This window comes from Bos grunniens, chromosome 19 (genome assembly GCF_055505025.1).
Source record: "Bos grunniens cultivar Pamir isolate PY7600 chromosome 19, Bosgru_T2T1.0, whole genome shotgun sequence".
NCBI classification, from domain to species: domain Eukaryota; kingdom Metazoa; phylum Chordata; class Mammalia; order Artiodactyla; family Bovidae; genus Bos; species Bos grunniens.
The window spans coordinates 46580781-46593805 of record NC_141183.1 but is presented as its reverse complement, the minus strand read 5'-3'; positions in this window follow the sequence as shown (position 1 = coordinate 46593805).

Here is a 13025-nt window from a genome sequence, read left to right as displayed (position 1 = left end):
ACGACCCAAAAATTCAAGCACTGATCCTGCCTGCAAGGGTTTCAAGGTTGAATAAGAATGATGGACACTTTATGACATTCATTAACAGAACAGGCACAAGAGTGCAGTGGGCACAGATAGATTTGAACATCCTTGGGGCAACAGGAAAGGATTTTCAGAGGAGGCCACCTGGAGTGGTCAGGAAGGACGCATTGCCAGGAAAGATAAGGAGAAGGAAGGTGAGTGTCTGCAGCTCAGAGAACAGACACATCATGACTTAAGGGTTCCACACGCAAAAGCAAATTACTTATGGAATTCAGCCAATTCCAAACTCGGCATGAGTCAACAAGGCAATGTGTTTGCAACAACAAAATTCTCAAACAAGCTCCTGTCCATCTCAAATCTATACATACTGCCCTAGCACGGGCTCCAGCTCCGTCTCTGATTTTGGGCAATTTCAGTACCTTCACTCAATCTCAGCTCCTCATCTGGAAGATAAGAGGTGAGCCGGGATGGTCTGGAGAGCCCCTTCATACTCAAATCATTTCTAGACCAATAATGATCAGACACCAAGAGCTGTCCAGTAAAAAATAATAATAATAATAATGGGACCTTTTAAAACATGGAAGACGAGGGCTGCTCTAAACCCACCAACTGAAGTAATGAATTCCTCCACAAAAATCACATTTACCAAAAATTAAACCACAGAGGGGCTCTTTTGAAAAAAAAACAAAAACTAGACAAAATTTATGAGAGAATTTTGTCGAGAACCGGTCTCAGAAAGGAGGAGATGTCTGCTTGGAAGATGTTCGACTCTGATTTTATCACCGGCTTTCACAGACTGGGGGCTGGGCTGCGTGCCCTGAGCTGTGGGAGACCACTCCCATCCCTATTAACTCCTGCTTTTTACTGCTTCATGAGCTGCTGATGGAAGCCTCAGGGTCACACCCTAGGTTGAAAAGGAGTTAATCAGCTTGGGGAGCTTAGTGTGTTTGATTATTTTCTACCTCCTACCCTCACCATAGAATTTTTCCAAATTGTAGCATTTACATAGACCAAGAAACTTTTGAGGCTTCTCTGCTGGCTTGGATGGTAAAGAATATGCCTGCAATGTAGGAGACTGGGGGTTCGATCTCTGAGTCGGGAAGATCCCCTGGAGGAGGGAATCATTACCCACTCCAGTATTCTTGCCTGGAGAATTCCATGGACAGAGGAGCCTGACGGACTACAGTCCATGGGGTTTCCCACACCATAGAATCTTTCCAAATCGTAGCATCTACGAAGACCAAGAAAGGGGAGGGTCTGAATCCCACATGAATACAGGGAAATCCCAGATTCCTCCCTCTCATGTTGTTGGGATCAGCTGGTCCTTTGCAGCCCAACAGGTATTTCTGAACATCCTCCTGTCCCGACCCTGATGCGGGACACTGTGGACCTTTGAGAAAGGGAAAAACCATTCCATCAGTGCTGAGTGTGCCTGAAACTACCCCCCACAGGTGCACAGAACTGTGTTTCTCAACAGTCAGCAGGCTCAGTGCTTCCCACAGACTTCCTCTGGATTTCTAGTCCCCCAGGTTTGTTTTTTGGAGGCTATGTTTTGCAGACCTAGAATCACTTTGCTTCCCTGAGAAACAGCATCACCCACCCCCAACCCGGGGAGTAAATCGCTTTTTCCCTTTCCAACTGCAAAACCAAAAGGCCTTTATTCCAACCCCTCTCTGGCCCAGAGCAGTCATCCTTCTACCCACCTGAGGGATGGGAAGCCACCCTGTTGATCGCCAGGGTGCCTTACACAGGGCCCCCAGGAGCTCCTCCTGGACCCTAGAGGTGACTTGCCTCCTGATGATGATCAAAAGATGCACGGTAGAATAGAGGAGGAAAATAAAAGCCAGTTTGATCTTAGCAAGGCATCCTGCTATATTTATTTACTCCACTAATTATAGGAAGAAGAAATAAAACCAGTTGCTCAATGGGAAGTAGCTGAGAAAACTGTTTGGCTTTGCGACTGTGATGCAGAGGCCAGAGGAGGCAGGGCACTCCCTCTCATCAATTTCCGGGAGAGGAAGAAAGCCGAGGGCACATCAGGACCTTGTTTGGGTACCACATCCTCGTGACTCCACAGTAGGTGAAATCAGTCCAGGGCTAAGGCAGACTAAATGATATTCTTAATGGACAGCCTGGAACCCAAACTCACTTGCAAGCAGAGAGTTATTTGATCTTTCCTTGAGAATGGGCATTGTTAAGGAAGGAAAAGGAAGACCCAGATACCCAGAGAGCATGTCTGGAAATGGGAAGGAAGGGGAGAAGGATGGAAGGGGAAGAGGAAGGCAGCAAGGGGGAGACAATTCCAAATTCACCTGCCCCACAATATTGCAGAGGTCCTTCCTGACTCAGGGCTGCCAGCTGCTGCCCCAACAGTGCTTTATCTCTGATGAATGTAACACTGCATGCATACAAGCACTGCCTTTGCTTATGCTGGAGGTTTTACTCCCTGGAAGCATCTCAATATCTTTTACTAGCCCCACGCACAAGCTCACACACACACACACACGTGTGTGTCTCTACACATCCAAATATATTCTATTTATATAAATATCAAAAGTTTATTCAGGAATGCCCCTAGTAGTCCAGTGGTTAAGAATCTGCCCATCAATGCAGAGGACATGAGTTCGATCCCTGGTCCAGAAGATTCCACATGCCTTGTGTCGCTACTAGTGAAGCCTGAGAGCCCTAGAGGCCATGCTCTACGACAAGAGAAGCCGCCGCAATGAGAAGCCTGTGCACTGCAACTGGAGAGTAGCCCTTACTCACCGCAGCTAAAGAAAAGCCCAAGTGCAACACCAAAGACCCGGTGCAGCCAAAAATAAATTAACTAATTAAAAATCTAGCCAAAATGTCACCTCCTCCAAGAAGCCCTTTCAGATCTCCCTAGCTGGTAGTGTCCTTCTTTTGCTCTGACAATCCACGGCACCTTCTTTGACCTTCTCTTATGGGAGTCATGTCTTATAGCCACTTGTAAATGTGTTTTATCTTCCCAGTAACTTGTAATCTCCTTGCATCTAAAAGCCATGTCTTGGTCATTCATTTCTGAGTCCTCATGGTGCCCAGAGCAGTACCTGACCCAAAGGGAGACCTCCATAAATAGCTGTGGAATTCATTATTCATCATTGGGTAAAAAGGAGCTGCAGCAGTGGCAAAAAAAAAAAAGAGAAAGTGAAAGTGTTAGTCACTCAGTCATGTCCGACTCTTTGCGACCCCATGGAATGCAGCCCACCAGGCTTCTCTGTCCATGGAATTCTCCAGGCAAGAATACTGGAGCTGGTTGCCACTCCCTTCTCCAGGGGATCTTCCCAACCCAGGGACTGAACACTGACCTCCTGCATTGCAGGTAGATTCTTGACCCATCTGAGCCACCAGGGAAGCCTGCAGAGGTGGCAAGGGGATTTTTTAAATTGAATACTCCCTATAGGCAGGCCTTGGACAAAGCTCTGAAAATACAAAATGAAAAACACAGGTCTGGCCTCATGGAACTCAAAGACATGTACAGCCATACTGACAATGCCATAGGGTCAATAAAAATTGACAGGCAGAACTCCCATTCACGCAGCCTAGAGCAGAGGTTCCCCTGGAGAAAATGTTAGAGGGATCACCTCCAAAGCCCTCCATCAGAGTTCGTGCGAATCCTTGGTTGTGGCAGGAGGAACCGTTCACAGCACGCCCAGTCCACCATCCAGGAGGGTATGGGGACCACAGCATCCCGAGGGAAGCCGACTTCCAGCGCTAGATGGAGAACAAAGGCAGAAGAAACTCCAGACAGCATCCAAACTTCTTGGGGGGGCTTGATTAATGCCTTTAATTAACCTGCCTGCAACCATTAAGACAAGTGGCATGGACGGTAATAACACAAAAATGGGACCCAAGATTAGACCTAAACAAGCTTAGGGCTGTTCTCTCAGTGGCTGGACTCAGCTCTCCGAAGCTGGTCCTGAAGCCAGAGGAGAGAAATGTACCAGGCATGATCAAAGGCGGACCAGCACAGATTAGCACAGAGCGTCTTACCTTGTCAGCACTGGCTCCCGGGGCGAATTAAGTGCCTACAAAATGAATGTGTGCCTGGAAAATCTCCAGCGTGGGTTTTCTCCTTGCCCAAATGCTACCCAGTATTTTAATTAACCTGGGCTTATTGTTCTAATTACTGGAGTTTTATACTGTGAATCGCTGTTCAGGAGTAGTGACAATCAGTAAACACAATTACCGTGTGTGTTGCCAGCAAAGCTCTGCCCTTAAGATTTTATTTAAAAAATAATAATTAGTAACATAAATCTTTAAATTCTAGTTCACTGGGGCTAACAGACCAAACTGGATGGAAGAAAAGCTTTCTTAGAATATCAAGATTTGGTCTTAATGGTTTCCCATCATCTGATATTTGGGGGACCTTCACTCTGAAAAATATCGGGTACAAGAGCAAAGAATGCAGAAGGCTGCTGTGATGTATTACTAAGTGAGAAAAAATAGCACATAAGAGACTGTAGGTAACAATAACATTTTTAATCATAAAAAAACACGACTGTGTGAATGTCTGTGCGTGTTTGAGTGTGTGTGCTTAAAATACATGTGGAAGGATATATATTAAACTGTTAACACTCATTGGTTCCTCTTGGAGAACAGGACTAGGGACACTAAGAAGCTAAGAGGGACCCTTCAGTGTTATTTCATGTACTTAAAGGTAGAAGTTTGAATTTTATGATGGAATTATTTTTTAATTTTATGCATTTATTTAATTTTGGCTGCATTGGGTCTTCATTGGCCCACAGCATGTGAAATCTTCCCAGACCAGGGATCAAACCTATGTCCCCTGCCTTGGCAGGTGGATTCTTAACCACTGGACCATCAGGGAAGTCCTGGAAATGTTAACTTTCACAATTAAAGCATTTTTTATTAAGATCTGTAAATCGTCACTCTTTGACTAAGCCAAGAGCATGGTGGCACAAAGAGTCCTGCATGGGGAGCCCACTGGTTCAGGGTAGCTGCAACTAGAGCAAGGCACTGGCCCTGGGGCCTTGTGACAACCCTCTTTGGTTGTCCCATGGCATCTCGTGGAACTCAGACCCCTCTTACTGCCTCTCTGCCTTCTGCTTTTGGGACCCGCTCTGACACGTTGTAATTCCATCTGAGCATCTCCATGCTTTTTCTTCAAACCCATGCCATCTCCCTGCATTGACTCCCCGACCCCCAGCCTGTTTCTGTCTTCATCCGTGGACCCCCTTTTAGGGTCCACCTTGACTCTTGCAGTGTGAGCCTTTTCTAGCCACCTGTGCCCAAAAAGATTCAGCCTCCATCCATTCATTGTCCCCCAGCCATGTCCCCACCACCCACTCCTATACTGGGTCCCTCCCTCTGGGCTCCCAATCCAGTCTGGTAATAATATGTATTTTTGATTGAGCACGATCCCCTAAACACAAGCTAATGAATTATTCCTAGGATTCCACTAGAGAAAATTAACCTTTCCAGAGCAGAAAAGACATTGACTAAGCCGGGCTTGTTGAGGAATAGTACTTCCAATTGGGGTTCCTTCCTGAGCGATTTTCAAGGGTGATTTTTATTTGCTTGATTTTCACCTTATACCTCAGAGGAGAACCTAATCCCCACCAGAGATGTAATTCCAGAGACCTGTAATTTATTTTTTTTAATTGGAGTATAATTGCTGTACAAGGTTATGTTCATTTCTGCTGTTCAACAACATGACTCAGCTATATGTATACATATATCCCCTCCCTCCTACCCCGCCCTCTAGGTCATCACAGAGCACCGAGCTGAGCTCCTTGTGCGATATGGTAGCTTCCCACTAGCTAGCGGTTTTACACACGATAGTGGATACACATCTCTGCTACTCTCCCGATTCTTCCGGCCCTCCTCTTCTCCCACTGTGTCCACACGTCTTACTCTACGTCTACATCTCTATTCCTGCCCCTCAAATCGCCAGAGAATGATAAAGAGATGCGTCTGAAGTGAAAATATGTTAAAATGTCAAGCTGACTCCCAATCTCCAGCCCTCACTTGAAGAGTCAGTGACATTGGATCCAGAGGTTATCACTTATTCACTTGCCCAGAATGTACTAATTTATTCTTGAGGAAGCATTTATTTCCCCACCCCAGGCAGGTGGTAAGCATAAAGGATACCAAGATGAAGGAGAAAATGTTCTTGCTTTCAAAGAACTCAAAGTCCAGCAGGAAAAGATATCACATGTGTGTTAAGTCACTTTAGTTGTGTCCGACTCTTTGCAGCCCCATGGACTCTTTGCAACCCCATGGACTCTTTGCAACCCCATGGAGCCTGCCAGGCCCCTCTGTCCATGGGATTCTCTAGGCAAGAATACTGGAGTGGGTTGCCATTTCCTTCTCTAGGAGATCTTCCCAACCCAGGGATCGAACCCTCATCTCTTATGTCTCCTGCACTGACAGGCGTGTTCTTTACCACTAGCACCACCTGGGAAGCCATTTGAACCACTGTGGGTGGTTAAAGTGACAGAGGGGAAGTCAGAGGTGTGGACAAGGTGCAGTGGAGGCCCCAGCTAGGAGGAGACACTAACTCTCACCAGTTTAGGCATCATCTCTGGCCTCAAAGAGCCCATAGTCTAGCAAAACAAAGAGAGAAAGGACATTGCGAACGAATGTCAGAGAGTCACCACGGGCAGCCAGAGACAGAGACTCAATGGGTAGCAATAGGTGGCCTGACAGAAAAGGCACTATTTGACCAATCGTGAAGAATGATTGAGTTTTTCAGACAGCGAGAACAGACTTGGAGTTGACAGGGAGGAGGGGAGTGGGGGAGGGAAGAATTTGGGGTTAGCAGATGCAAACTATTATATATAGAATGGATACACAACAAGGCCCTGCTGTATAGCACAGGGAACTATCTTCAATATCCTGTGATGAACCATAATGAAAAGGAATATGGAAAATAATGTATATACGTGCAAAACTGAGTCACTGCTATACAGCAGTAATGAACACAGCATAGTAATTCAACTATACGTCAATAAAATATTTTTTTTAAAAAAGGATAAATAAGTTTGTGTGCCATGCTGACCAGGAGGAAGGGGAAAAGGATGCTTCAGGCAAAGGGAAAGATTGTGCCAGGGCATTATGTATTTCGGGACAGCTCAAGAGTTTATGATGTCTAGAACTTCAAGTACTTGTTGGAGACAACGTCTGGAGATGGCAGAGCTTGTGGGTGAAGAGCTCTGAAAGTAGCTGGGGGAATCCTCACTTGATGTGTAGACAGCAGAGGGACTCTGGAGAGCGTTTGGCAGAGAGGGGACGTGTTCAGGTCTGTATTTTGGAACCATGTCTCTGGTGCTATTGGGCAATTAGAACGTATGACATGGTGAGGCTTGAAAATGAAGGACCTCATCAGCTTAGATGTTCCCAGGAAAACACACCCCAGGCTATAGTCTGGGAAAGAGAGGGGAAGAGAACTGATTCAATGTATGCAACACATACTCTGGGTGGGGTACTCCTGTCTGCTTGCTCAGGGGACACAGTGGTACCACGGAAGGGGAGGAAAGACAGACTCAGTGAGGCTAAGTCAATTCACAGGGTCAAGCTGAATCCCAGTCTCCAGCCCTCACTTGAAGAGTCAGTGACATTGGATCCAGAGGTTGTCACTTATTCACTTGCCCAGAATGTATTAATTTATTCTCGGGGAAGCATTTATTTCCCCACCATGGGCTGGTGGTAAGCATAAAGGATACCAAGATGAAGGAGAAAATGTTCTTGCTTTCAAAGAGCTCAGAGTCCAGCAGGAAAAGGTATCCCATGAAACACTGTGTGTGTGAAGTGGTTAACACTTACCTCTGTGTGTGTTAATCCATAATAAGAAAGTGATGGAACTGGGATTTGAACCCAAGCGTACTCAATGTCCAATCAGCATCTCCACCAAGATCTGTTACCCTTCGTGGCTTCCCTCAAGAGTCAGGATGACCAAGGCCAAACGGAACACACAGTGTGGTGGAGACAGTGATCTTCTATTGTTCTAGGCAGCAAATGTCAAGTGCAATGTCATAAATACCTTAGGGATTTGTGATGAATTCCCGTGGGAAACGTTTCCTCCTTTACAAAGACCGTGTGCTCTCCCAGAGGATGGGAGTCATTTAATCCCATCAATTTGCTCTTTTCCTGGTTTGTTTACCAAGATGTTCCAAACTCAATCCTGAAACTCAGTCCGCTATGTCAGCCAAAGTAATTACAGTATTTGCTTTCTCAGTCGTTTATAGGCTTTAAAATTTTGTCCTACTTTATCGTATCCATATACTTTAAGATACTGCAAAACGTTTTGCTGTACAAACGGAGAATATATAAGAATGTATGAGAAAGTGTTCTCATTATTTTCTACTTTTCTTTCAACCTTTACTCTGAACAAATCTCAGAATCATTCCTATGGTGGGAAGACCTATGCCTCCTGCCTCTCAAGGTTCCATTTACAGTGTGCTCCCAAATAACAATGTTGCTCCATATAAAACACCCTGAACATGTTTTGTTGTGTACTCCATGGATCTTTTTTTTCCTGCTGCTTGGCTTGCAAGGTCTTAGTTCCACAATCAGGAATCGAACCTGGTTCCATGGTCTTCGTCACTGGACCACCAGGGAATTTGCACTTAGCACCCTCTGGGTATCAGACAGTGTTGTTACATACCCTATCACATTTAATCTCTCTAGTATGCAAAGTAGTTGCTGTTATCCCCATTATACAGATGGGAAGACTGAGGTCCAGAACACTTAAATGATTTGCCCAGGGTCACACAGATAGTAAGGGGTGGAAATGAGATTTGAACTCCCTTTAATATCAAAACCTGTTTGCTTTTCCTTCCACTGAAGGAGGTCCAATTTCCTTAACCCCTTTGTGACCAGGCAAGATTGTATGTCTCACAAGATTGTATGTCAACCTCTCTTCCTACTCTGTCAGCTACCTTAATTAATAAAAAGATACAGAAAGAAAGATCTGGTCCAAACTATATTGACAGAACTAAACATCAAAACTGGCTTATTTTCCTAACCTAAAGTATGCTCTTTCAAAGCATAAAAATAGAATCTTCTTTTTTTCCCCCATTTATCTTTGTCCTTAAGAACCACAGAGTGGAGAATGTGTCAGACCCCCTGACTTGTCTATCTTTGTAAAAAAAAAAAAAATTTTTTTTAATCTTTTCCACTGAGCTCTTCTGCTTTTTATGAGGCCTGGTAATGAAAACTCAATGTGCAAATCCTAACATCAAATCCATGTTATATAATGAACCCCCACCTTCCCAGCCCTCTCCAGAAAGGCAGATTTCAGTGAGGACATTTGGGAACTGAAGTACTAGAAATTCTTCTGTACACAGTGATGGGCTTCTTATCATGTCCCTGTCCATCTGAGGGGAGGCCTGGGGGTTCCCATGCTGGCATCCACATTTCAGAAAGTCCAAGTCCGTGGAAATATGCCTGCTCAACCAAGAAGGCATTGTGCCTTTGGGAAAGTTCAGCGGACTGGGATAACATCATGCGGAGAGGCCCCCTCCATGGTCATAGAAGGAAAGAGAAAAGGAATAAGAAGGAAATTAACACGATCGTGTCCAAAACAGTGCTGAAGTCTTCTTACCACGCATCTCCTTTAATCCTCACATCATCCTTTCAACAAGATTTCCAGGAGGACACTGAGGGTCTAAGTAGCAACATGGCCCAAGATCATGTTGGCTTGTTTAAGAATGGAGCTGCAGGGACTTTCCTGGAGGTCCAGTGGTTAAGAATCTGCCTGCTAAAGCAGGGGACACAGGTTTGATCCCTGGTCTGGGAAGATCCCATGTGCTGTGGAGAGCAACTAAGCCAAGCACCACAACTAGTGAGCCTGTGCTCCCGAGCCCATGTGCTGCAACAAGAGAAGCCACTGCAATGAGAAGCCCCCACACCACAGCCAAGAGTAGCCCACCGCTCTGTGCAACTTCAGAAAGCGCAACTACAGCAACAAAGACCCAGTGCAACCAAAACTAAACAAAAAAAACTCGGCTGCAGAGCAAAGCCAGTGTCTCTAGCCTCACACTCCATTGCTTCTCCTGCTCATGACGTCCACGACCACATATAACCACAGATGAAGCAAACCCCGAATAGCCCACAAAGAATGACACATCCTTCATGAGAGGACTCCCTGTAGGAAGGGGTCACCCATGACAGCTGTCCCCACCTTCTGTTTGTCCAAGTGCCACCAGCAATCCCTCTGTGGAGGCTCCCGGGCCAGAGCACTCTCTGCTACCATGGCACGTGGCTTCTCAGGATGGCCCTCTCCCTCTTAGCTCTTCTGACCCACTTGGACACAAGTCTCTCTCTCTTCATACATTCAGACAGGAAACAGTCAGAACACTTCAAAGAGCATACGTAATAGGCAAGGAAACGAGAGGAAACACGAGAGCAGAGATCCCATTAGCTTCACAGAGAAGGGATTGCTTAACAAATATCACAGAGGAACCACCCTCCCCTTCCCCAGTCCAGGTATCCACAGGACACAATCACTCGCAGAGTTTTTAGTCCTGGGTTTTGTGAAGGAAACATAGGGATTTGTTGAGAACGGTGATGTCTACACTGCTGGGAAGAAAAAGATAGACATTTATTGGACATAATTAGACACAATAAATGGTCGAGTGGATTATGATACCAGGTGGCAGAATAGGCAATAACTCTAAAGAAGAAGAATAACCTTTGACCACTGTGGTTAAAGAAGCGTGCTGAGTCCTGCTGAGATTCTTTCATGAGAGCGCAGGGCTGCTCTTAAGATTGACTGCCTATATATGGAATCCAGGAAGATGGTGCCAATGATCCTATGTACAGGGCAGCAAAGGAGACACAGACGTAAAGAACAGATTTTGGACTCAGTGGGAGGAGAAGGTGGGATGATTTGAGAGGATAGCATTGAAACATAAACGTGACCATATGTAAAATAGATAACAAGCATGAGTTGGAGTTGGAGTTGGAAGCATGAAGCAGGGAAACCAAAGCTGGTGCTCTGTGACAACCTAGAGGGGTAGGGTGGGGAGAGAGAAGGGAGGAGAGTTCAGGGTGGAGGGGACACATGTGTACCTATGGCTGATTCATACTGATGTATGGGAAGAACCATCACAACATTGTAATTATCCTCCAGTTGAAATAAACCAATTTAAAAAATAAAGATTCCCTGCCTCCACTGAATGGTGGTGGTTTAGTCACTAAGTTGTGTCTGACTCTTGCAAACCCATGGACTGTAGCCCACTAGGCTCCTCTGTCCATGGGATTTCCCAGGAAAGAATACTGGAGTGGGTTGCCATGCCCTCCTCCAGGGGAATCTTCCTGACCCAGGGACTGAACCCAGGTTCAATTGCAAGTGGACTCTATTCCATCTGAGCCACCAAAGAAATCCCTCCACTGAGGGAGATCCTTTTCTAATAACAGAAAACCCTGAGATTTTGCTTCCACTCTTCACTGATTCTTTCTCAGTGATCTTTATGGTTGGATTTACTTCGCTCCTTATTGCTTGCTGTACTTCTTGTTCAAAGGATGGCCAGGTGGTTTTGCTATACTTTGACTTTGCTGATCTAAGTTTTTGTTTCTTTGTTTATTTGTATCTAGGGTTTTTTCTGATGAATAGGACCCATGATTTTTTTTTTTTCCCCAATACTGTTCATTGGGAAAAGTAAGATATACTACATTTGTCAGAAAAGTCACTTCCTCCCTTGGCACCTATGATGAAATGGAATTCCCACTTTAGGTAGAAAGCTGGGCATGGAGACACTTCCTGTGTAACATCATTAAAAGTCCTACCAACAACATGATTTAGAACTTTTGGTTTAAGAATGGCTGCCATTCAAAGCTGTCATACATCAGGCTCTGGTTTCACATGTTATGTATCCTATGCGCATTTGATTCAATTTTCACAAAAATGAACAGTATTGGTGCTGTTGTTGTTCTTGTCTTGTTCAGTCACTAAATCATGTCCACCTCTTTGGGACCCCAGGTACTGCAACAGGCCAGGCTTCCCTGTCCTTCACTATCTCTCAGAGTTTGTTCAAGTTCATGTCTATTGAACTGGTGATATCATCTAACAATCTTAACCTCATCAATGTTATTCAGTTCAGTTCAGTTCTGTCGCTCATTTGCGTCTGACTCTTTGTGACCCCATGGACTGCAGCACGCCAGGCCTCCCTGTCCACCACCAACTCCCGGAGTTTACTCAAACTCATGTGCATTGAGTTGGTGATGCCATCCAACCATCTCATCCTCTTTTGTCCCCTTCTCCTCTCACCTTCAGTCTTTCCCAGCATCAGGGTCTTTTCAAATGAGTCAGCTTTTTGCATCAGGTGGCCAAAGTATTGGAGTTTCAGCTTCAACATCAGTCCTTCCAATGAACACCCAGGACTGATTTCCTTTAGGATGGACTGGTTGGATCTCCTTGCAGTCCAAGGGACTCTCAAGAGTCTTCTCCAGCACCACAGCTCAAAAGCATCAGTTCTTCAGTGCTCAGCTTTCTTTATAGTCCAACTCTCACATCCATATATGACTACTGGAAAAACCATAGCCTTGACTAGACAGGCCTTTGTTGGCAAAGTAATGTCTCTGCTTTTTAATATGCTCTCTAGGTTGGTCATAACCTTTCTACCAGGAAGTAAGCATCTTTTTATTTCATAGCTACAATCACAATCTGCAGTGATTTTGGATCCCCGAAAAAATAAAGTGTGTCACTGTTTCCACTGTTTCTCCATCTATTTGCCATGAAGTAATGGGACCAGATGCATGATCTTATTTTTCTGAATGTTGAGCTTTAAGCAAACTTTTTCTCTTTCATCAAGAAGCTCTTTAGTTCTTTGCTTTCTGCCATAAGGGTGGTGTCATCTGCATATCTGAGCTTATTGATATTTCTCCCAGCAATCTTAATTCCAGCTTGTGCTTCATCCAGCCCAGTGTTTCTCATAATGTACTCTGCATATAAGTTAAATAAGCAGAGTGACAATATACAGCCTTGATGTACTCTTTTTCCTATTTGGAATCAG